Raw genomic sequence first — 24605 nt, forward strand, 5'->3', positions numbered from 1 at the left:
AGCCTGGGCTTTGTTGGTGCGCATCTATCGCACAAATTATGGTTTCACTGCTGTTCACATTACAAAGCCATTTATATTCCTTTACTCGGCATAGACTTAAACACTTTTTCCACTTATTAACTTTTTCCCATTTGCAAGAGAAAGCCAGCATTTCATTTTTTAGTTATAAAAATAATCCTCTTTCTAGAGATAATCACTAACAATGTCTTACATATTCTTCCAGAAAAAGAATAGACATATCCTGCATATATGAATGTATATGCTTACATATTTTTTACACAGGTAGATTTAGCATTTGAAATTAATTTTTGTTTTGTGAAAGGACAGTGTCTTCACATGTTAAATAAAATTTCAAATAAAACGAAAGACGTGCAGGGGTAAGGAAGTCTCCGTCCCGCTGCTGACAGTAGCTTGCCTCCCCGAGTGGCCACCGTGATCAGTGTCTTGTATTTCTTTTCAGAGGTATTTTGTGCATATACACGCATGTACATATGTGTGTATCCCTGATACACACATACTTTTTTTTAAAGCCGGGCCTTTTTTATTTTTTATTTGTTTTTAAAGATTGTATCCATTCATTTTGAGAGAGAGAGAGAGAAAGAGCGAGCACACGAACAGGGGGAGGGGCAGATGGAGAGGGAGAAGCAGATTCCCCTTGATCCCAGGACCCTGGGGACCATGAGCCACCCAGGTGCCCCTAAGCCAAGCCTTTTTTTTTTTTTTAATTTTATTTATTTGACGGAGAGAGACACAGTGAGAGAGGGAACACAAGCAGGGGGAGTGGGAGAGGGAGAAGCAGGCTTCCCGCGGAGCAGGGAGCCCGATGTGGGGCTCAATCCCAGGATGCTGGGACCATGACCTGAGCCGAAGGCAGATGCTTAACGACTGAGCCACCCAGGCACCCCTAAGCCAAGCCTTTTAAACAGATCTTGCTCATATTCTTGGCTGTCCCTGACAACTGTGGCTTTTTCTCTCAGGTGGGTGAAGACTAGAAATGTCCTTGCACAGCCCTGTGATAACTTGGTATCGAGCCAGCCTTGGTACTGAACCCAACACAGAGGCAAGGAACAGAGCAAGGAACCACTATCCCTAGAAGGGAAATGCCTTAGCCTGACATGTTCACGGAGTATGGCAGGCTTAGGAGACCTTTGAAAGCAGCTTTCCCTGTCCTCGGAGAGGGGCCCCCTCTAGAATGGACATAAAGCACTGAGAAGACAGTGTCTGTGGAATTTCCACTGTGTGCCCTGCCATTTGGATAAATTAAGAGGTTCATTCTCTGAGCTGTCATTCTTCCCTTCCAAGTATTCGGATTTATACAGGGACAAAGGACTTCCCCATGCCGGGCACTGGTATTATGCTGTGTCTTTTGTGGTGACTAGTACTAGGCAACCTGTATTTAATATCAGTTTTTATTTACTGAGTGTGCTGCACTTTTAGAAAATCCATCACCCCCAGAATCCAAAGTTATGAAATAGATAAAGTAAGGGATTATGTCTGTTGTTTTTATTACGGAAGGATCTTCATTTTATTAGGCCGAACTGTTTTAGATTGTAACCTCCTAAGAGATGTTCAAAAAGTGATTTCTTCCACTTAGGGGGAAAAACTCCTTTACAACATCTTTGGGATACATCTGTTGTTTGAGAAAAATGTACAAATATTACATCAAAAGTCATCATATCAAATATCACACACAGCTCTTCCCCGTCCCTTGAACATTCCTTACTCATTTTTAGAAGAGGCAGCTGAGAAAACTTATAGCTCATTCAGTTGTAGGTTCGTGGATGCAAGTTGCTTACAAAAAATCAAAAGGTTGCCATGGGAGTTATATAGGTTTATTATATAGATAAATAGATAATAGAAATTATGAAAGGCAAACTTTGCAAAGATCTAGTGAACTTTAAAAGGGAATTTGATTTAAGAAGGGAAAGGGAAGGGCGCCTGGGTGGCTCAGTCGTTAAGCGTCTGCCTTCGGCTCAGGTCATGATCCCAGGATCCTGGGATCGAGTCCCACATCAGGCTCCCTGCTCGGCAGGAAGCCTGCTTCTCCCTCTCCCACTCCCCCTGCTTGTGTTCCTGCTCTCGCTATTCTGTCTGTCAAATAAATAAAAAAATAAAATCTTTAAAAAAAAAAAAAAAAGAAGGGAAAGGGAATGAGTGTCAGTTTAGAAGTGAGAATATTTTCTGAATGGTTCGTCTTAAATGAGGATTAAATGTACGTCCTATAGGTCAGAACAAAACTGGAATGATTCTTGCCTCGCCTTATCTTCACGAAGGTATCCTTTCAAGCTGTGTAATAATACTAAGACATTGGGAACACTAAATGTTCATTATGGAATGGTTAAGTAAATTACAGTCTCAGAATCATGTTGGACCGCTATTAAAAATGGAGTTAATGACCTTTGCTGGAACATAGAACTATGCTTCAGATACTGTATTCAAAAAAGATCCCAAATTACAGAGATACCATGATTTTAGTATAACACTGTTTAAACAGATGTATAAGAAGAAAGCTTGAAGTAAGTACCCCAAATTGCTTATCATTATGTTAGGGTAGCGGTGTCTGTGGTGGTGGGTCTCTGATTTACAAATGCTCTCAATGTAATCACTTTTGTAATGAAAACATATGTGAAGAAAATAATGGTGCTCTTGCCTGAAAGAGTGTGCATCTAGTTTGTGAATGCTTTGTTTTAGCATAGGGTTTTTTACCCCCTTTTATCTTGTTGGCAGTTTAGTGGCATTTTCAGAAGATGAGCAAGTAACCTTGCTCACCATCGCGTCTTACTGAGCAAAGTAACATGGAGGAAAAGAATGAGCTTGTGGCAACCTACTTCAAGAAAGCTGTCTGGAAAGACTAACTTGAAAGTGACCTTTTCAAATGAGGGAGAGGGTAGTCCAGTGGATTAAGAAAGAAAGATTCTGGATATAAATAACCATGTGGGAATGAAGGGGAAAGTTGAGAAGGAGCAAGTTCATTTGATCCAGCTCCGGAGAGAATAAGGACCAGTAAGGACCAAGTACCCGGTGGAGAGGGTAGAGAGAGAAAGACGGTAGAGAGAAGTCTGTTTGGAAACTGATGAGTGAGGGAGCCTCCCCGGCTCAGGGAGAACATTGTTATCTTTTATAAGGAAAACAAAAGTTTCTTTGGCAGGTGGTCAGGAGAATACATTTCAGGTGATTCGGATTTGGAGGGGCGATTTCATGCATGAAGACTCCGGGAAGCTGACTGCTTACCCAGTGATAGTGGCCTCTCTCAGGGTTTGGGCTTGGAAGGAGAAAAGAAGGTCTGGATTCCAGACGTGGCAGGTAGTAAGAAATAGATGCCTTCGTACCAAAGAGGCCAAACTCAAACCCCAGAACCTCGTCGTGGGCCAGGTTGCAGAAATGCATTTTCTAATGTGCTTCATTAGATCATGTAGAAGAAAACCTGGGTTAATGGCTTCTGTTCGTGAAATAAGGGAAAAGACATTTCTCTGGGAATTTTCCACTACTGTATAGTGTTGGGAAGAGGGGGAGCAGTGACAGGGACTAAGAGGCTCCCAAGCTGGATTTCTCACTTAGTATGCGCTCGTATTACAAAATCAAGCCTGCACTTTTCATCACTTTGTATTGACACTGGCCAGCCTCAGTCAGTCTCATCTGCCTCAGGCAGTGTCGGGATGCAGAGAAATTAGTGACGACGTCCCTGCTCTCAGAGGCATTTTTAATTTTAATTTGTGTGTGTGTGTGTATACATGTATATGTATATATATATGTATGTGTGTATGTGTATATGGGTGTATATATTATACATATATATATATAAATACACGTCTACATATGAACTTAGAGTCTCTATTGGATGCTGTTTGGTGAGTTGATTCTAATAGGGATGGGCTTGCCAACAGAAGCTCCAAGAACTGAATCAGACAGCTGTGACCTAGTCAGACAGCAGCCAGAGAGGCTGACCCCTCTCGTGGATGACCTGGCTCAGACCTCTCTCTCCTATCTTCTAGCTTTGAGATCTTGGGCAAGGTACTCTGATCTTTCCAAGTCCCGTTTCCCCATCTGTAACATGGGAAGAATAGTAGTACCTACCCTATAGGGCCACTGTGGAGGTTTGAGATGATGAAGAATTTAAAAAGCCCTCAGCATGGTGGGTGGCCCACGGCGGCTGGTCAGGAGGTGGTGACTGTTGAGTGTTCTGTCCGACCAGACCAGAATGTTGCTGAGGACAGGGTCTCTCTGCCCTTCATCATGTTATTCATCCTTTATCCATTTGGTATAACTTACTAGTGAAAATTAGGCACAAATATTTATTGGAAGAAAGAATGAAGAGGTTGGGACTAAGAATCGAAGAGTTGGCAGGAGTCGGGTAGAAAGAAGAATGGATTTCCAAGCATAAAGGCAAGTCTCAGACTTAAACAGGGACGTACATTCTTCTGTATATATTTGTGCTTGAATCATAATTAAACAAATGCTCTTATTATATAACATTGGGCAACGGGGTCTTTGGATGTTAAACTGGAAAGGATGTTGGGGATTATGTAGCAACTCCCTTCCTTTACAGCTGAGGAAGCTGAGGCCTGGCGCGAATGCAGCCACATTGCTGACCAGCCTCTAGGTTCCAGGTCTCCTACTGCTGGGTCTGTGATATTCCTTGATATTCTTCCTGGTAGCACTTTAAAAAATGGTCAGCAGCGTCCGCAGGACATTGCCAAATTTTGCTTGTAGCCCAGAGAGATAAGCATCCTGAAAAGAGGGAAATGCCGCAGTCCTCTTTTTCCCGAGTGATTCTGTGGCTCTTGGCCTGCAGACAGCCGGACTGCGATCTTCCCGGTCCCAGGAGCCCGTGCCTGAGAGCAGAGCCACTTTCCTGTGGAAGGGCTGGGGTCAGGCCCGGGGTGCCGGTCAGACCTCCCCTGTGGAAAGCCTCAAGTGGCTGTAACTCATCGCTGAAAAAACAAACACGTTACTTCACCGAACAACAGCACTGAGCACTTAAGAAGGGGATTAGCAAGGCTGAAATATGGGAGATGTAAAGAAAGGAATTTAAAAGGAGCCAGGTGTTTCGATTTGTGAGTCCAGGCTGATGAGGCTTCTAAGTGTGAAAGAGAAATTCCATTCGGGTGACTCGGCGGCCACAGTATTTTTTCCTGTTGGGCCAGCGGGGAAGAGAGAGAGGGCATGTTATCTTGGGGCCTGTCCAGGCAGTTAGCGCCCTTCCCGTGTTGAGGGATCGCTGGGACCTGATCCCCGGGTACCTCGCCACGGGGCCTGGGGTCGCGGGAACTTGCCCTGTGTCTCCAGGAGGTCGTTCCGACCTGAGCAGGAGGATGGAAGCTGGAGTACAGAAGAGCCCAGTCAGCACAGAGCAGCCCTCCCTGGACACACACTTGGCTGCAGCCTCGAGTCTGGAAAGGGGACTGCTGGGCCAGACCAGCTATTGCACTAGAGGGAGAATTTAAATGTCCTGAACCTTCGGGGTGGGAATCATTCCTCAAGCCAGTTCTTAATAATGCATCATCTTGGTGTGCTTTAAAATACTTCCAGGAACCCAGCACAGTCTTCTTAAAGTGGTGCTTTGCAGTTTGCTCTCCAAAGAGATGATGTGGCACGGAGCCGTGGTGACCGTGTGTGTGTGTGCGTGCAGTCACCTCCCTCCCCGGGGACCACGCACAGAGCTTGTTTTATTCGTGTTTCTGCTTTATGACACCGCATTCAACACAGACTGTCGATTCAGGAATATTGAACTTATGGCCATGGCAATATAACCCGTGTCTAAGCGAAGCTTATCTTTCTCCTTAGGACACGACGCAGGCTTCTTGCACTCAGGAACACTGGACAGCACTTCAGCATGATGCTTGGGGGCCCTTTTAAACAGTGAGATCACCCACAAAAAGCACAGAAATGCAAAAAATGTGGCACTAAACAGACCATGTAAGGGACACTTGTTTATAGGATGAGCTGAAGCAAGAAGGCCACGTGCTGCCTAGTTTGACCTCCACTGGGACACGTGTGGCAGGCAGGTGACTCAGATTTTTCACCAGTGCATGTCTGTGAATGACCGCAAAGGCGTCACTAGGTCGATTTGAGGGTTACAAATAAATTTGAGCAAGTAGGCAAATTTACAAATATGGAATTCATGAATAATTGACCGAACCCATTTTTCCAGTATATAATGCTAAACATGCAAAGTGGCCTTTGTAATTTAATCGTGCTTGGCTTTAGGGCCCACGCCTTCAGCAGGTTCCTTTATTCCCACTACCTTTTTTAATTGTGGGGTTATAAAAAAAAAATGAGAAAATACAAATTTGCAAAAGGAAACATGCTCAGGATCATCCAGATTCCGCCAACCAGAGGTCATGATTTCTTACATTTTGGTGCCTATCTTTCTGGAGTTTTTTCTATGCAAATGTATACCTGTCATCTGTACTCTCACACATTTTATAGATATCTGTGCATAAATATGTTTAAAACAAAATTAGGGGGCGCCTGGCTGGCTCAGTTGGTGAAGCGTGCAACTCTTGATCTTGAGGTTGTGAGTTCAAGCCCCACATTGGGTGTAGAGATTACTTAAAAATAAAATCTTATTTATTTATTTATTTGAGAGAGAGCACGAGAGAGGGAGAGGGGCAGAGAGAGAGGGAAAAGCAGACTCCCTGCCGAGCAGGGAGCCCCGCACGGGGCTTGATCCCTAGACCTCGAGACCACGACCCGGGCCAAAGGCACACACCCTACCAACTGAGTACCTTAAAAATAAAAATAAAATAAAATCTTAAAAAAAAATTAGTATCATACCATACTCACTGTTATACAATCTGCATTTTGCAGTTGGTTCCTCATTGCTGGGGCCTAACATGAGAGGGGGGAGGGGGAATAAAGGGTGAGGGACGAGGCTGGATGGACGAGTAGGGGGCAGAAGGTGAAGGGGCTTTAGGGTGCAGGACTGTGTCCTGATGGGAGCCACTGTTGCGTTCTAAGAAGGGACCTTCCACAATCAGATTAGATAACCATCGTAACCATGTAGACAATGGACTTGAGGGAAAGAGACCAGAGCCACACTGTCCAATAGCTTCTAGCCATGTGTGACATCGAGTACCTTGAAATGTGACTAGTCCTGACTGCGATGTGCCGTGTTAAATATATACCGGATGTCAGAACGTGGTACCAAGAAAAGAATGTAAGCTATCTCATTAATACTTTTTTTTTTTTTTTTTTTAAAGATTTTATTTATTTATTTGAGAGAGAGAGAATGAGAGACAGAGAGCATGAGAGGGAGGAGGGTCAGAGGGAGAAGCAGACTCCCCGCCGAGCAGGGAGCCCGATGTGGGACTCGATCCCGGGACTCCAGGATCATGACCTGAGCTGAAGGCAGTTGCTTAACCAACTGAGCCACCCAGGCGCCCCAATACTTTTTTTTTTTAATCAATACATGTTGGAATGATAATCTTTTGGCTATATTGGGTTAAGTAAGATATATTATCAAAACTATTTTCACCAGGTTCTTTCTACTTTTTAGTGGCTACTAAAAAGCTTTACATTGCAGGTAGATTGCTGTGATAAACCCCATCGTAAGTTGAAGCTATCATAAGTTGAAAATGCATTTAGTACACTTAATCTGCCAAACGTCGTAGCCTTGCCTCGCCTACCTTAAACATGCTCAGAACACTACATTAGGCTACAGTTGGGCAAAGTCATCGAACACCAAGCCTGTTTTATTTTATTTTATTTTTTTATTTTTTAAAGATTTTATTTATTTATTTGACAGAGACATCAAGAGAGGGAACACAAGCAGGGGGAGTGGGAGAGGGAGAAGCAGGCTTCCCGCGGAGCAGGGAGCCCGATGCGGGGCTCGATCCCAGGACCCTGGGATCATGACCTGAGCCGAAGGCAGACGCTTAACGACTGAGTGACCCGGGCGCCCCAAGCCTGTTTTATAATAAAGTGTTGACTATCTCTTGTAATTGATTAAATACTCTACTGAAAGTAAAAACCAGTGGTTGTATGAGTGCAGAATAGTTGTAAGTGTATTTGTTCATCCCGGTGATCGCGTGGCCAGCTGGGCGTTGAGGCTTGTTGCCTCTGCCCTGCCTCATGAGAGAGGATGCACCCCATATCACCAGCCCAGGAAAAGACCCAAATTCAAAATTTGAAGTACGATTTCCGCTGAATGTGTATCGCTTTCGCACCGTTGTAAAGTCGAGAAATCAAACCGCGGTTAAGTCAGGAACTCTCCGCATTTCTCATGGACAGCATTGGACCGAGGGGGAACGATGGCAAGGGAGCTGCACAGGGCAGTGGGGAAGGGACGGGAGGGAGGGAGGGAGTGGGTCTGAGAAGCATTTGGAGATAAAACCTTTGGCCGTGTCCCGGCTTTGGAGGCTGCCGTGGACCGAAGACAGACCGTGGAGACACTGCAGACTCTGTTCCAGACCATTGCCATAAAGCGAGTCAAATGAATTTTTTCATTTCCCAATGCATGTAAAAGTTGTGTTTGTACTGTACTGTTGTCTGTTAAGTGTGCGATAGCATGTCTAAAAAATGTACCTACCTTGATTAAAAATACTTTATTGCTAAAAAACGCGAACCCAGTCTGAGCTTTCGGTGAGTTACAATTTTTTTGCTGGTGGAAGGTCTTGTTGATAGCTGTGGACTGATCAGGGTGCTAGTTGCTGAAGGTTGGGGCAGCTGTGGCCATTTCTTAAAATAAGACCACAGTGAAGTTTGCTGCATCGATTGACCCTTCCTTTCAAGAACGATCTCTCTGTAGCCTGTGATGCTGTTTGATAGCATTTGATCCACAGTAGAGCTTCTTTCAAAACTGGAGTCCATCCTCTCAAACCTTGCCACTGCTCTAGCAGCCAACCTTCTGTAATACTCGAAATCCTTCGGTGTCATTTCAACAGTCTTCACAGTCTCTTCACCAGGAGTAGATTCCATCTCAAGAAACCACTTTCTTTGCTTATCCATAAGAAGCAACTCTTCATCCCGTTGATAAAAACTTAACGCTTTATCGTGAGATTGCAGCAATTCAAATATACTAATATTGGAAAAGTTTGAAATACTGCAAGGATTGCCAAAATCTGACACAGAGATGCAAAGGGAGCAGATGCTTTTGGAAAAATGGCACTGTAGACTTGCTGAGCACAGCCTTGCCACAAACCTTCGTTATTAAAAAACGTGCCATCTGTAAAGCACAGTCAAGCGAAGCGCAGTAAAACAAGGTATGCCTGTATTTATGTCCTCCCAAATGAATGTGTGGAAGCCTTAGCCCCCAGTGTGATGGCGTTTGGAGACGGCGCCTTCAGGAGGTAATTAGGTTTCCATGAGGTCATGAGATGGGGCCCTCATCATGGAATCAGTTCCCTTATGAGGAGATGAGAGCTTGCTCTCCCCACACCCTCATGTGAGGCAGCGGGTCTTGTAGACCAGGAAGAGAGCTCTCACCAGACACCGAATCTACCACTGCTTTGATTTTGGACTTCCCAGCCTCCAGAACTGCGAGAAATCAATGTCTGCTGTTAAAAGTCCCCCCCAGTCTCTGGTGTCTTGTTAATGGCAGCCTGAGCTAAGACAAAGTGAGACAGGAAGGAGTTAATGGCATCGAGGTATGTCACCAGCTGAGACGGGATATGGAAGGGTGTTGGTTTGGAGGGGAGGCTAGGGGGAGTAAAAGCTGGTAGAGATGTTCAGTTGTTTGCAGAGAGGTGGGTCTGTGCCTCAGAAAGGCCTGTGAGTCACCAGCAAATAGAGCCAGGAGAGGGACTGAGATTTCCAGAGAGTGTGTGGAAAGAGAAGGTGGCCTGAGGGCTGGTCCTGTGGAGCACCAGCAGGGATCTGGGGACAGGACAGCAAAGGAACAAAGAAAGGGGCACAGTGGGGCATCCCAGAGCCAAGGGAAGGTGTACCACAGAGGGGGTGAGCAACTAACTGTGTGAACGTGAAATGTAAGACAAGTTTGAAAAGTAGCACTTGGATTTATACATTTAGGCAGGGTGCTCTCAATCTTCAGTAAGCAACCTTTACACTTTATTATTGTGAGTAGCAGTACTTCACATTCTATACCGTTTATTTTGTGCCGGGCACAGCACAACAGGTTTCATACAACAGCCCCATGGGGCACCTGCTGTTCTTATCCGCATTGCACAGACGAGGATACTGAGGCACAGAGCCCTGAAGGTGCTAACCCAGAGTCATATAGTAAATGGCACCTGCAGGGCGGCTTTAGCCCCTCCCCCGCCCAGTGTGACCTGAACTTTTTTGCAACTTCCACACTTTCCCTGGCAAGAAGTGGGCACTGTCCTTTCAGCCTTAGTCAGACCACACACAAAAATCTGCCCTTCCTTTAGTGCCGGCCCTGTGAGAGCAATGGTGATGGATGGCAAATTGTGGAGAATTCTGCATTCCAGTGCGCTGAGGTCAGTGCATATGCGTGAGCCGAGTAGCGCGCTGGTTTTCCAGGCTCAGCCTTTGCTCCTGGGCCCGCCTGGCTCCTTCCGTCCGAGCCAGCCTCCGCTTCCCGGGTGCCTCCTGGCTATTGACTGGGCTGGGCCTGTTGTTTTGCTGCTTCCCCATCCTTCCTGCCCTTATGGCCATTCCACTAGAGAATCCGCGGGACCCCCGGCCAAGGGCAGGGTGGCAGGGCTGGCTTTACCGTGAGGAATGCTGCCCCCACCCCCCAGCCCTGCCCAGACTCATGCCTGAGGTTTTACTGCTTTCGTTCACTTCCATACATGGAAGCGGGGTTGCCACCCTCTGCCAGGAGAGTGCCTGTAAGCAGGAGGTTTGTTTCCCCACAGCTGACAGACACCCCCTGGCTCACATTTTTAAAATGTATTTATTGAAAAAGACTGGATTTAACCACCCATGTCTGCAGAAAGAGAACTTGGCCATCTCTGCGGAGAGAAGAGGCAGCAGAAACTGCAGTCTGGTTCCTGAGTACTGCGGCTACACCACTTAATCTCCAACTTTGCAATCGTTAGGAAGTTCTAATCTCGGGACTGCTGAGCTAGTAAATCTTAAAATAAGGAGAAAGGCTTTTTGGGGGGAGGAGATGCATCTTACAACCTCGTGCGTGCACGTGGATTTATGTGTGTATGAACCTAGATTAGCATACGTACATTTTTGTCACTGATTTAAGGAAGGACTCTCTGAGGAGGACAAACGAAAATGTAGTTGTGATCTGCTGAAAGGAAGCACCAAACACATCCCAGCCCTGGGCCGCCGGTCCTAATACCTGTAGACCTTGAAATTGCCCAGCAGCCCACGGATGTGTGTTTTCAAAGAACTTAATTGGCTCTGCCAAGGAAATGCTTTTTAATAATGCACAGGACTAGGGTTCTACCCATTTTACTTTGCGTTTGCTTCATAAACAGTGATTGGACCATGTAAGAGTCAGATTTTTAGAAAGCGATCATTACAACAGCAGATGCTAAAGTCATTTGGGGAAATCATGAATGTGTGTGTGTGTGTGTATATATATATATATATATATATATATATATATTTTAAGATTTATTTATTTTAGGGAGAGAGTGAACACAAGTGGGGTAGGGAGAGAATCTTCAAGCAGACTCCCTGCTGAGCTCGGAGCCCCAGGGCTTGATCCCACCACGAGGAGATCTTGACCTGAGCCAAAACCAGGAGGCAGACGCTTAACTGACTGTGCCACCCAGGTGCCCCATGAACGTATATTTCTTTTTTTTAAATTAATTATTTGTTTATTTGGAAGAGAGCGCGTGAGCAGGGGGGTGGGGCAGGAGGACAAACAGACTTCCCACTGAGCAGGGAGCCCGATGCGGGGCTCGATCCCAGGACCCTGGGATCATGACCTGAGCTGAAGGCAGACGCCCAACTGACTGAGCCACCCAGGCGCCCCATGAAAGTATATTTCTTATGGAGCCCTTTTTACTGGTTTGGTGTGTAATTTGCGGCTCCTCTTGTGCCAAAATTACCATATTGTCTTGTTCTTTTCTCTGCTACCATTTTGATTGTGTACAGTTCTTTGGATATGTTTTGCTGGATTTTCTTTGTCATCTGCCTCGCATCTCTGAAGTTTGTTAAGAGTGGAATCTGAATTATTTGAAAGCTGTAATTTAAGATTATAAAATTCTGGAAGCAGCATGTGACAAGCTCTGGTTTTGTTTTGGGGGGCTGGAGGAGGGGTGAGAAGATTGGTACTGGCCTGACCATTTATTCAGCCCACCCTCCCCCCCCAAACACTCGATACTGTTCCTGCCTTAGATTAGATCTTAAGAATAAAATCACACCTTCTAGTCCTTTCTTATCATGATTTATTTTGAGCTGAAAATAGCAAACCTTAAGCTTCTTGATCTCTGTCCTTGCTCCCTTCCCCCACCGGATCCCTTTCTTTAATTGTATAAAAAGATTTTGAAATTCTTCCTTGATTCTTTCCTGCCTCGAGGGAAAGGAGTGAATCGGCACCAGCTTTATTGCTGGAGCCCGTGATGTTGATCTGAATTCCTTCTCTTGCTCTTTTGCTAGTTAAAAGATTCCCTGCTGTGACAGATGGATGTGTATTCTGAGGGCACTGAATTTGTAAGGTGGATGGAACTGCCTTCTGAGTTAAAGGGCTTCTTTTAAGCAACCCTTCTTTTCCTTCTTTTTTAAAAAATGATTTCTCACGCATCAGGCTGTCATCAACTTACTAATTGTTTTGCCTCCAAGCAGGACCGATACTTGGGGCAAATTACTCCTGGCTGTTGAGCTGTTTGGTTTCAGCATGATCCTCTCCCAGAAGCTGCTGGCCAAATGGCTGTTATCACAAGGTGTCGGGCCTGCACGCTGGGGCCTCAGGATGGGTAATGTCTGCCTGCACCAGCTCCAGCTGCTGCTCCCAGGCTGGATCTCAGGCTGAGTCCCCAGCCTCCCAGGGGGCTGAAGGGCCTTCACTTTGCTGCCCTTTTCCAGACTGAGGAAGGGGGTAGTGCTAGCAAAGGAGGCCAGTGGAGAGGAGACTTAGTCTCTGTTCTTCCTGTTCTTAAGTGTGGATCCCATATTCTTGTAGGGAATACACTTCTCAACCTCAGAGGGCAGTGGGGAGAGGCAGGGAATGGTGTCAGGACCTAGTTCTGTTAGATTTGCCTGAAGAGCTTATTCCAAGGGAAACATCAAGTGGTAAGTTTTCAACCTTGGCTGATATTCAGAGTCAACTGGGGAGCTTTTTAAAAATGCGTATTCCCCGTGCTTGTCACTGTTACGTTCCCAGCATGTACCACAGTGCCTGGTACATAGGACATGCATATGTAAAATTTAGTTGAGTGCATGGGAACCCCATTCTGCCTGCCCATAATGTTTAAGAAAGTGAGTGGGGGGCGCCTGGGTGGCTCAGTTGGTTAAGCAACTGCCTTCGGCTCAGGTCATGATCCTGGAGTCCCGGGATCGAGTCCCGCATCGCGCTCCCTACTGAGCGGGGAGTCTGCTTCTCCCTCTGACCCTCCCCCCTCTCATGTGCTCTCTCTCTCTCTCAAATAAATAAATAAAATCTTTAAAAAAAAAAAAAAAAAAAGAAAGTGAGTGGGTACAGTTTCGTGGTCCGTCATTCATACATGTAGAGTCCAGAGTATCTGTGAGATATATCCTTCCTTCCCGTATGAGACCCAGTAGTCATTGCAGCTCTGGTCCGTCTCAGGCCCTGATGGTTATTGGTGTTAATATGCTTTTAGGTGACCACTGTACTCAGGTATCTAGTGCTTTGTGATCTAGAATGAGACCCATAAATGAAGGGGATGCTGAGAATAAAGAATCATAATAAGGGTAAGAATTATAGCTTCCATTTATTGGGTGTGCACTCTGCCAGGCCCTAAGTGTTTTGTATGTATTTATTTAAATTCTCACATTAGGGGCACTTGGGTGGCTCAGTTGTTAAGCGTCTGCCTTCGGATCAGGTCATGATCCCAGGGTCCTGGGATCGAGCCCCACATCAGGCTCTCTGCTCCGTGGGAAGCTTGCTTCTCCCTCTCCCTCTCCCCCTGCTTGTATTCCCTCTCTCGCTGTCTCTCTCTCTGTCAAATAAAAATAAATAAATAAATTAATTAATTAATTAATTCTCACACTGATGCAGGAGGCCGGGTCTGAGGACCCTGAGTGGGGTCCCACAGGACCAGCCAAAACGGCCCTTGGCTTCCTACAGGATGGAAATCAAATGTGAGCTGAGAGGAAGTAAGAGCAGAGTTTATTAAAGATCTAGGAAGAGCAAATACAGAGCATCTGGGAGACTTGGAAAGGAAAAGGAGCGTGAGTCTTGTCTTTGCTTTGGGTCTGGGGTTGTTACTGAGGACAGTGGTCTGGTGTCCGTGTCCTCTCAGGCATCTAGGAACTGGTTGAACAAAGACGAGAGCTCAGCGGTCCTCCATAAGTCGTTTATGCCCTGGGGCCAGGGGACTTGCTTCAAGGTGTTTGGAGTCCATGGTCTTGAAAAACGTTCATGGGGCCCTCACTGGACTCTCCTTAGATGTTCTCTCTTATGCTGGAAGACTCCAAAGAAATCATTAATTCCCTGGCCTTTACAAGGTAGACGTTCATTAAGGTAGATGGAAGGCGGGGGTACCAGTCCTAGCAAGAAGAGAAGCAGGAAAAGAGGCAAAGGAGAAAAACAGCTTTTCCTTTCATGGGGTCGCTTCAGTTTCCCTGTCTCAACATAATCTTTGAGGGAGGCACTGTTGGAATGAGTAGTTTTGCCAGTCACGCTGATCAGTGGTTGAGCCAGTATTTAAGCTTGGCCCTCTGCTTCCAGAACCTGCCCCCGCGGCTGTGCTGAATGGCCTAGTAACTGACCCAGGCTGTCACACGGAGGCTTCTTCCAAGCGAGGAGCACCATCATGGGAAGTACTTCCATGTGCTGCCTCGTTTAATTTTCACAAGAACTTGTGAGGTAGGCACTATTACCCCCATTTCACAGATGAGGAAACTGAGGCCCAGAGAGATGGAAAGATGTGTCCACAGAGCTAGTAAGTGGCAGAATCACCTGGTTAATCACTTTTTTTTTTTTTTGGCTAATCACATTTTTAAGGCACATTTGGAAGCAAATATGGCCTGTCTTTGGCAGGAATTTCTCAGCTGGGGTATTACTGGAGATAGGGCAGGCTAGGGTCTTGAGCACACCAAACACTCTTAGAAAAGAGAGAATTCAGGAGAATAGTTCAAACTTTCAGTCCTCCGAAGACGGCCTTCTGAATTTTCAAGCACATACAATCCATCAACCCCTTGTCTCCTTTTAGTTAACCCAGCTCCCCAACACACACACACACACACACACACACACACACACACACGTGTCTCTCCATACCCCAGGAAAGAATGTCTATGGCAGCAAAGAAAGAGCCCTTTGAGCAGCCAACAGGGTGAAAACAGCCAAGGTCCCAGGACCCCAGGGACATTTCCAGGCTGTGGTTTGTAGACCCAACCCAGAGGAGCTCCTGATTGGCTGATCATCTCTGAAAGGTTAGCATTTCTGTGAAAGGGCAGAATTGACAAGATTCTAGAGAAAAAAGGTTAAAAAAAAAAAAAAGTCATCCGAGAGCTAAGTAGTGGGAGCAATGGGAGGGGGCTGCCCCTGACAGCCGAAGGTGGGCAGAGGTGTTGGGCCAGCTGTGTGTGCCGTGGCCCTGTGGTCCACTTTGAGGCACTTGTGCTGGACCCCTCGATTTGTTATAATGGGGGGCTTCTGCAAAGAAACATGCTCCTTGCCCATTTGTCTAGAATCGTACATCCTTTCTCATATATCTTCTATTTCCTAGCTTTTCGTAGAGATTTAGGAGTAAAAAGTAACTTGGTTTTGCTTCAGCTCCATCCCGTGCGGAGGTGATAGGGAGTCTGGGCCGAACTGGTGAGAGCATCCTTCATCTCAAAGGGGTAGCCATTCTGGAATGCAGAGCTGGGAGGTCGAATCTTCCAAAATGTTCACAGTATGTGGCATCTTCTGATTTCTAAGTGTTGTCAGCTAATTAACATTTAAACTGTGTTTGTCAAGTGATACATCTAAGGGTGGCCTCTTGGTGGTTTCGGCCTTAAGGGCTGCTAGCGGAGCAGCAACTCCTAACGCTGTGCTCTTTGTACCTGGCAGCCTATAGGGCGTCTGTGGGTGGGAGGTTTGCACAGGGAGGCCCTAGGAGCACTCGGGAGTCTGAAGCACATGGTTTCCAGGGAGTCTGTGGTCTTCTTCCGGAGGAAAAGCCCTCCCTGGGTCAGAGAAGCAATGAAAAACAGAGATGGCATTGAGCCATGTGGAACCTTGTGGACTGAGTCGGAAGGCAAGCCCCCTGGAGTGGTCCGAGAAACTAGGACGTGCTGTGGCCCGGGAGGAGAGCGGAGAAGGAACATTTCAGGCAGAGGTCCCAGTGTGAGCTCAAAAGTGGTCATAACACATACTGTCCGCATAGCACTTGGCTGTCCTCAGAGCGCGTCCAGCAGGGCTGCAGGATGAGTGATCTCACGGAGGGAGAATGCGCCTGCCGGGGACTGAGCACCAGGCCGGTGCTGTGCAGACTCTTCTCCATGTTACCCACAAAACACCCTTGCGAGGTGGGTGGTGTTAATCCACTTTTTTCAAGGGAGGAAACAGGCTCAGAGAAGCAAAGGGATTTACCCAAGCCATGCAGATTAGCAGGTGACCGTGACGACATTCAAGCTCAGGCCTCCTCCTGTCACAAAAGTGTTCTGGTCCACACGGTTGTAAAAGTCAGACCAGGGACTTGAACCCAGGTCCTGAGAGGGCCCGGGATGGAGGTGCTTTCTGGGAGTAGAGGACTAGCAGTCTGCACTGGGGGTGGGGCTGGAGAAGCAGGCTAGAAAGTTTACCCTGGATGTATGATGATTTAAGCAGCCATTAAAGGGTTTTGAGCAGAGGCCTGAGATGATGATTGTGGTATTTAAGGAAAATTATTCTGGTACGATTTTGTTGGAGAACTAGAGCGGGGCAGAGCAGCCTGGGAGGCTAATGAGAGGGCACGGGCCAGGGTGGTGACAGAGGGCATGGCTTGTCACAGGGACTTGTCACAGTACTAAAGGCTTGAGAAAAGGGTTTTCAGCCCCTTTTGGCACTTTCCACGAGTACTTTAAAGAGAAATGCTCGCTGTTACAAATCACTGGTATGTTGTTCATTACTGAGGCAACCATTCCTAGAGTTCTCTGGTGAGCCCTTTGGGCATCTGACTCCATTTTAGAAAAATCCATTTCCATTTTGCACCCAATTTTCTCTTCTCCATGTGTTTCACAGTTGGTAGGTGGTTTGTTATTGTTGGTTTTGAAATTTCCCCCAGTGCGGCCCTTGCCTGAAAGAAAACACTGACCCTTTTGGCCACAATTTAAAAAATTTGACCTCTGCCCAAGCATTTCTGGATTTTTCTATTCCGTTTCTAAGATTGAGGAATATGAACTCGGTGGGAATCCCCAAACAAAGCTTGGTGTTTTTGAAGTGAGAATGAGGAAAGGGGCTTCCTTCCCTTCCTACCTCTCTCCCCACCTTCACCCCTCTGACTGGCTCGCTTGCAAAGGGACTTTTCCAGCCCCAGATAATTTGTCAGAGATGAAAGAAAAACGGATCTGGTCATTTTTATCTTACTGACTGATTGATGGTAAGCTCTGTGCCCAATGTGGGGCTTGCACTCATGACCCCAAGATCAAGAGCCTCATGCTCTACCATATAAGCCAGCCAGGTGCCCTAGATCTGGTCACTTTTAGGTACTTGAAACAAATAAACAACAAAAATTTACCATACTTTTGGCCCTTTGCCATCTGTTCAACGAAAGAGCCCTCCTGTTGCTCAAAGCGGAACCACTGGATGAAGCAGAGGGAACAGAGAGGAGCCACGGTGTTGACATGAACACAAAGCAAGGCCTTTGCCCCTGATGGGAAAATAACTCCTTTTGGAGGCAGTCCTCATACAGGAAAGGGTCTGTATAAACTTTAAGCTTTAAAGTCAGAAGTACATTTGAAGTTTGGGGCTTGGAGTTTGGGGCTAATACAGACAGAATTGGAACACAAGTCGCCTAGATTCCAAGCTCGCCTTATAGAAGTTTGAGCAAGTTGTATAGCAGGTGATAAATATTTTTTTAAGTGGAAGAGTTATTGAGTGAAATGACTTTTTTTTTTTTAAAGATGTTATTTATTTATTTTAGAGAGAGAGCACATGCATGAGCACGGGGGGGGGGAGCAAGCAGAGGGAGGAGAGGGAGAAGCAGGCTCCCTGCTGAGCAGGGAGCCCGATGCGGGGCTCGATCCCAGGACCCCGGGATCATGACCTGAGCCGAAGGCAGACGCTTAGCTGACTGAGCCACCCAGGCGCCCCCCAAAATGACTTTAAAAAAAAATTTTTTTTTTTATTGTGGTAGAATATACATAATAATTTACCATTTTGGCTATTTTTAAGTGTACAGTGCAGTGGTATTAGGTACCTTCACATTGTGCAACCGTCACCACCATCTCCAGAACTTTCCCACCTGAAACTCCTGACCTACTAAGCAGTAACTCCTCACTCCCTGTCCTTGGCATCAACCATTCTACTTTTTTGTTTCTAGAAATTTCACTCCCCTAGCAACCTCATTGAAGTGGAGCCATGCAGTACTGGTCTTTTTGTGTCTGGTTTCTTTCACTTCATGTAATGTCTTCGGGGTCCATCCATGTTGTAGCACGTGTCAGATTTTCCTTCATTTGTCAGGCTAACACCGCACTGTATGTGTGTACCACATTTTGCTTATCTATTCATCTGTCTGTAGACAAGGAGATAGATTTCAAGCTCTCTTCCAACTCTGTGGTTTTATGAATCTCTGATTTTCCTCTCGCAACTTCATTTGTTTTCTGTCCATAAAATAGGAATGCCAATTATGGATTTTTTGGGGAGGGGGGATTATTTTAAAATGTGTTAGTAATGTTCTCTTGAAGAAAGATATATGATTTGATGACAAGGTGTTACTTCTTTTCAATGCCTGAAAGCTGGAAGAAGTATGTAAGCTCTGGAGAGCAGACCCACCCGGGGGTGAATGCTCAGGACCTTGCCAGGGAATCCTTTCTGCTTTTCCATTGTGATCTCAGAACCCTCTGGTCAGTAGATCTCCTTGGAGCCTCCATGTCCCTGCCTGTGACTTTTCTCTTGAGGTCCCTGAACTGGGATCGTTCGTATGGAGCTGGGAGTCCATTGTCCACAGGGTCACTTCATGCAGGACATGTATCTCAGTTGAGAGATTTAAAATTCACAAACATTTTAGTCGAGAAAGAATTATGATGCCTGAGAAGGAGCTAACCCTAATATTTACCTTTAGAAACTGACAGGTTATTTAAAAGTAGTGAAATATGTTGGCATAGGGAAGGGAGGGTAGAATCTCGAGCCTGCCTATCCTGTAGAAAATCCGAGGAGGCAAACGCAGACTATGAATTTATGACTGTGCAGTGGAATCCTATTTTTAAGGGTTCTGGAAAGCCTGCTGTGTTGTTGTAAAATAAGGCAAACGGTAAGGTGCCAATCCTGAGTAGTAAGGAGACTTGTCCGGGCGATAACTTCATGAGGGGAGCTGCCTTTGACCTTAGCAGAATTGATTTTTGGCAGCTCTACTGTTGTATTTTAAGGTTGCCCAAGGCTCTTTTTTTTTCATTTTACCAGAACATCTATCGGGATATTTTTCTCTTTCAAAAGTAATACAGGATCATTGTAGAACATTGGAAAATACAAACAAGTGTATATGGGGGGGGGGGGAGGCGATCACCTATCAGCCCCTTTTCCTGTGTATTCATATTTCCATGTAAGAATATATTCTTCGAACAGATGATCTCTAATAGCTGCATGGTATCTCACTATATAAATATGCCATGCTTTATTTAACCATTCCCTATTATGGGAAACTTAGGCCAGTTCCAAATTTTGCTATAATAATCAGTGTGGATATAAACTTGGTTTTATGTACATCTTTGTGCGTGTCTTTGGTTGTTTTCAAAGAATAAATCCCTAAGAACTGCTGGGTCAAAGATTCTATTATATCTTTAGGTATTCTTCTTTCATTTGTTCTATCCTCAGTGTGCCTGCCTTCCTTCCTTCCTCTCTCTCTCTCTCTCTCTCTCTTTCTTTCAGAGACAGAGAGAGAGAGAGCGAGCACTGGAGGGGGGCCAGAGGGGAGGAGCAGAGGGAGAGAGGTCTTAAGCAGGTTCCATGCCAGCATGGAGCCCGATGGCGGGGCTCGATCCCGTGACCCTGAGATCATGACCTGAGCTGAAATCAAGAGTCGACGCTTAACCTACTGAGCCACCCAGGCGCCCCCCTATCCTCATTTTCATCTCCTTTTTCCTTCTTTTAATTTCTTTTGACTTTCCCTGTTCTCTTTTTATTGTTCATTTCAGTTCTATAGTATTGGCTCTGTTGTTTTTTATTGCCTTTAAATGGATCTTGTAAAAAATGCAACAGCATTTTTAGTTTTCTTACAGTATTTCCTCATTTTGTTCAGCCCCCCCCTTAAACATTTTGGCCTAAAAACAAGCATGCATTTTCCACATTTTTCTTCTGTTTCCAGTGGTCTCCTCTTTGTATCTTAAATGCAACTTTGCTGTTGTGTTGTAGAATCTTTCTGGAAGCTTCATACTCTGTATTGTTTATTTGCGCTTGAATAAAGTTTTGTCAGGTCCTGTATTTGCCCGCAGATGGGGCTTGTAATTTCAACTTGGTTCCCCCTTGTCTGCCTCGTTGCCGACAGAGTCTCCTTTCAGATCTTGGGATTGTTAAGTTATGTGCTGGTTCAGCTCTTCAGTATCCCCATGGGAGCTGGGAAGATGCAGGACACACAGGCAGTTCTAGCAGGGAACGTCTCTGTTCTCTTTCTTCTGTGTTGGTTGGAGCCGCTGAGATGGGGTCAACTTTATGCTTGGACTTTTTTCTTTTTTCCTTCCTGCTGGCTGTCAGCCGTGACCGTGGCCTGCCCACCTGTTTGTCACATCTCTGCTATAGACACCACGCCTCCGCCCTCGGACCTCCCATCCTGTGCTTTCCAGATAGCACTTTCTAGAGCAATAAACAGTCCAAGCGATATGCTTACTCTGTGTCTCGGGCCACTCGTGTCCTCCAGCCCTTGCCCCGCCAAATAAGAAGTGATTAGTGGCGTCCTACCAGGGTCTCGTTCACTTCATCTCTGTAGACTGTTGCTACTCAGGAGGGCACTTGCCATTCTAGCCTTGGTAGCCTTTTCAAGCCCGGCCCCAGCTACACTATTTATATCTGACGGCTATTCCTTTTCTTTCCTTCATGTCCTTATATCAAGCATAAATCTTCTGGGTTATTATTTAGTGAAGAGAGGCTAACCCGTAAGCCGACGTGGATCCCTCTGGTTTTTTCCGCTGGGTGCAGCATTTTTCTTGCCTTGCTGGCCTGCTGCTGAGTGCTGCTCTGGGCTATATGACTTCAAAGCCATCCCCCCAGAGGTAGCTGTCCTTAAACTAAAACTAAAACGAAAGACATTTCTGAGCTCTTTAAAAAATAATAATAATAATAATAAAACGCCCTGTGAATTCTCTGCTTTTCATGTGGTTCCTAGCCTCCCTCTGACAGCATGACCTGTTCTGGGCTGCCAACTCTCATTCCTTTGATGTCTGTCTCCAGGATACCTCCCTGGAATCTGCGCAGAGAACAGTGAAATTGTCTGGTGTGAGTGTGTGGGGGGGGGTCGGTAGGGAGAGACCCCAGTAACTTTGTGGACGTGTTCGGAAGGAAATGAGGATTAACTGGCAATAATCCTGGAAGAACATATGTTATTCTTGATTATGATGAATATTTCAGGTTTTCTTTCCTTTTTACCGCCCTTCCCTCCCCCCAAGTTTTCCCCTAAACTGTGACTTCGGTATTCATTGTGTAGGATCGATCTTCGCCTGGTGGTTTGCTTGAGGTAGTTGTTGTTTGCCCGAGTTCTTCCTCTGGCCGTTTGCCTCTGGAATGCATGGCCTCTTTCAGTCATGCTACACCCCCCTTCCCCCCCCCCCCCCCTTTTTTTCCTTAAAAACACACACACACACACACACACACACACACACACACACACACAACAAAATTTTTTCTTATTACAGAGAATATCAAATATATACAATAGTGGACGGAACCACATCGTGAACCCCCATATGCCGATCGTCCAGCTGCAACAATTATCAGTCCGTAGCGTCTTTTGTTTCCTCTGTTCCCTTTGCCACTCTACTTCCCCTGTCCCCCGCTGTTATTTTGAAGCAAATCTTAGACATCATATCATTTCAGCCTAAATATTTGAATATGATCTTTAAAAGGTTAACATTTGAAAAATAACTGTTATCACACCCCCAAATTAATAATTACTTAATAACATCAAATATTGTGTTCAGATATTCCATATTTTGTCTTATGTATGTATTTAAGAGTCAGCTTTTAAAATTACATCCATATCTTAGTTAATCGCAAGTTTTCTTTTCCTTAAGTGTTTACCCAACCAGGGCCTAGCCAGCTTTAATTAAACATCCCCCCAAGACTAGTAAGGGGAATTCAGTGAAAGGCAGCCGGTCTAGGGTGCTTGGCCAGGCTCTCAACCAGAACGTGTCTGGCCCCATGGCTGCAGACCCTTCTAGCCGGACAGCCCCCCGTAGCTAGAGCCCTAGGCTCCTTCTTCTCTATGGGCTTGGAGCCCCTGGAGGCTGTGGACGGTTTCCTCATAAACTTTGAGTCTCTGGGGTCACAGCAAACTTTTGTTAAATATGTTGTTCCAAACTGTAGCATTTTAAAATGTTATTCCTGGGGCGCCTGGGTGGCTCAGTGGGTTAAGCGTCTGCCTTCGGCTCAGGTCATGATCCCAGGGTCCTGGGATCGAGAGTCGCGTTGGGCTCCCTGCTCAGTGGGGAGCCTGCTTCTTCCTCTCCTTCTGTCTGCTGCTCCCCGTCTCTGTCAGATAAATAAATAAAATTTTTTTTAAAAATAAAAAAAATGTTATTCCTTTTTCCTTGTTTAACAAACTTGCATAGCACTCCCTTTGTGCCAAACGTTGATCTAAGTGCTTATACCTACGTATTAGCTCTTTGTTCTCATAACAACCCTGAAGATTAGCTTGTGTTTACCAGAGGGAAGGGATTATTTTCTGCCTCTTTTATATCAGTAGGTATTGTGATGGTGAACACATGTCCTGCATTTTCTGGGCCACTCCCAGTTTTATTTTTACTTTTTCGGTAAAGGTGAGTTTCTATGTATAAATGTGAACTGTAATGTCTTGTACTTGCAAGTTAGGGAAAAATTCTATTATGTGACCATGTAATCTGAAAGTTTTACCTTTCCCTCCCCTTAGAGCAGAAGAGCTCTAAGAGTTCAGCTGACCGCTCTGACTCCTGACAGATGTTCCATATGCCTGTTAAGGCTGGTGCCGGAACAACCTTCTTTCCTCCCTGTTTGCGTAGCCAGGGTTTGGCATTGGAGCACAGAGGCAGGCTGGCACACCTTGTCGTTCCTCCTCTGCTTCCCTCTAGCTTTGTGTTTCTCACCCAGGTCCGATTGTTACAGCAGCGTCCAGTCTTTAGGTCACTTTTGGGGACTGGAAGGTGTGGAGGGAAAGACTCCGTGGCCGAGCCGCAGCGTGTGTCCATTCACAGGAGGGCTTTAGCTGGGGTGCGTGCGGGCCCTGAGCTTGCACCTGCCAGGTGGCCACTCACCAGGGCACGCACGGCTGTGGTGCTCAGACAAAGGGCAGCTCTTCTGCTCTAAGGGGAGGGAAAGGTAAAACTGAAGGCTTTGTCATGGAGAACATTTTTCATCTAATGAGAGAAGGCAGCTTTCACCAGGTGTTCCAATGAATAGCGTTTACACTGGGTCAAGGCCTGATTGTGCAGCTTTACTCCATGGGTTGAATGAGCGGCAAGCTAGTGATATGGAGAGACCCAGCCATTCTTTGGGGGACAACAGATGTAAGCAGGAGAGGGACAGGATAGCGTAGCCTCACGGCCACAGGACTGCAGATCTTATTTGGGGTATGTTTGAAGGATGCTAAGCGACTCTCTTCTGGGCAGCATGGTATGAAAGGTGGCTTTGATCTCTAGAGGACTCCAACAGTCCATACCCACATTAATAGCATCTTCTCCAGAGTTCTATCAGAGTAAGCTCCTTCTGTGACTCCTGTCCCATTCCGCACAGGTCCCAGTCTTAGACACAGTAGGTACTCCATATGTATGTATACATACATATATATATATATATATATATACACACACACACATATTGAATGAACAAGCACACAGCTCACTGATCAGAATGCTCCTTTACTGTAGCCCTCAATGACTTCCAAAGCTGGTGTCTTCTCATTTTCACAAGACCTTGCTAGGTCTTCTCTAAACTTTTATCACCTCTCATTTTCTAGATTCCTCTTGATTCTGCCTTGGCCGGAAGGTTCAAGGGCTTTCCGAGCTTTCCTCTGGCCACACCCCGACCGGATTTCATGGCTCTCAGTTTCCAAGAATTGCCCTTCCCAAACCTCGTTGCCTGATTGGCTACCCACAGAATAGCCTCTGGTGTGTCCGGTGGTCACCCCCCCGACATCTCGGTGTTGTTAAGCTGGGGGGATTTTTGGATGTCACATAGACCACATAATATCAGAGAAGTGGTGACTCCTTGCCCGAGAATCCCCAGAAACCTA

At 46.0% G+C, this 24605-nt stretch overlaps 1 protein-coding gene across 1 annotated transcript in view; it reads left to right on the plus strand.

Moving 5' to 3' along the window:
• The window catches only part of NXN (nucleoredoxin), a 149797-nt gene that overhangs the window by 13584 nt on the left and 111608 nt on the right, over positions 1 to 24605 (plus strand). The gene's annotated exons all lie outside the window — the stretch shown is intronic.

The sequence above is a fragment of the Phoca vitulina genome, unplaced genomic scaffold (genome assembly GCF_004348235.1).
Source record: "Phoca vitulina isolate PV1807 unplaced genomic scaffold, GSC_HSeal_1.0 scaffold40, whole genome shotgun sequence".
NCBI classification, from domain to species: Eukaryota; Metazoa; Chordata; class Mammalia; order Carnivora; family Phocidae; genus Phoca; species Phoca vitulina.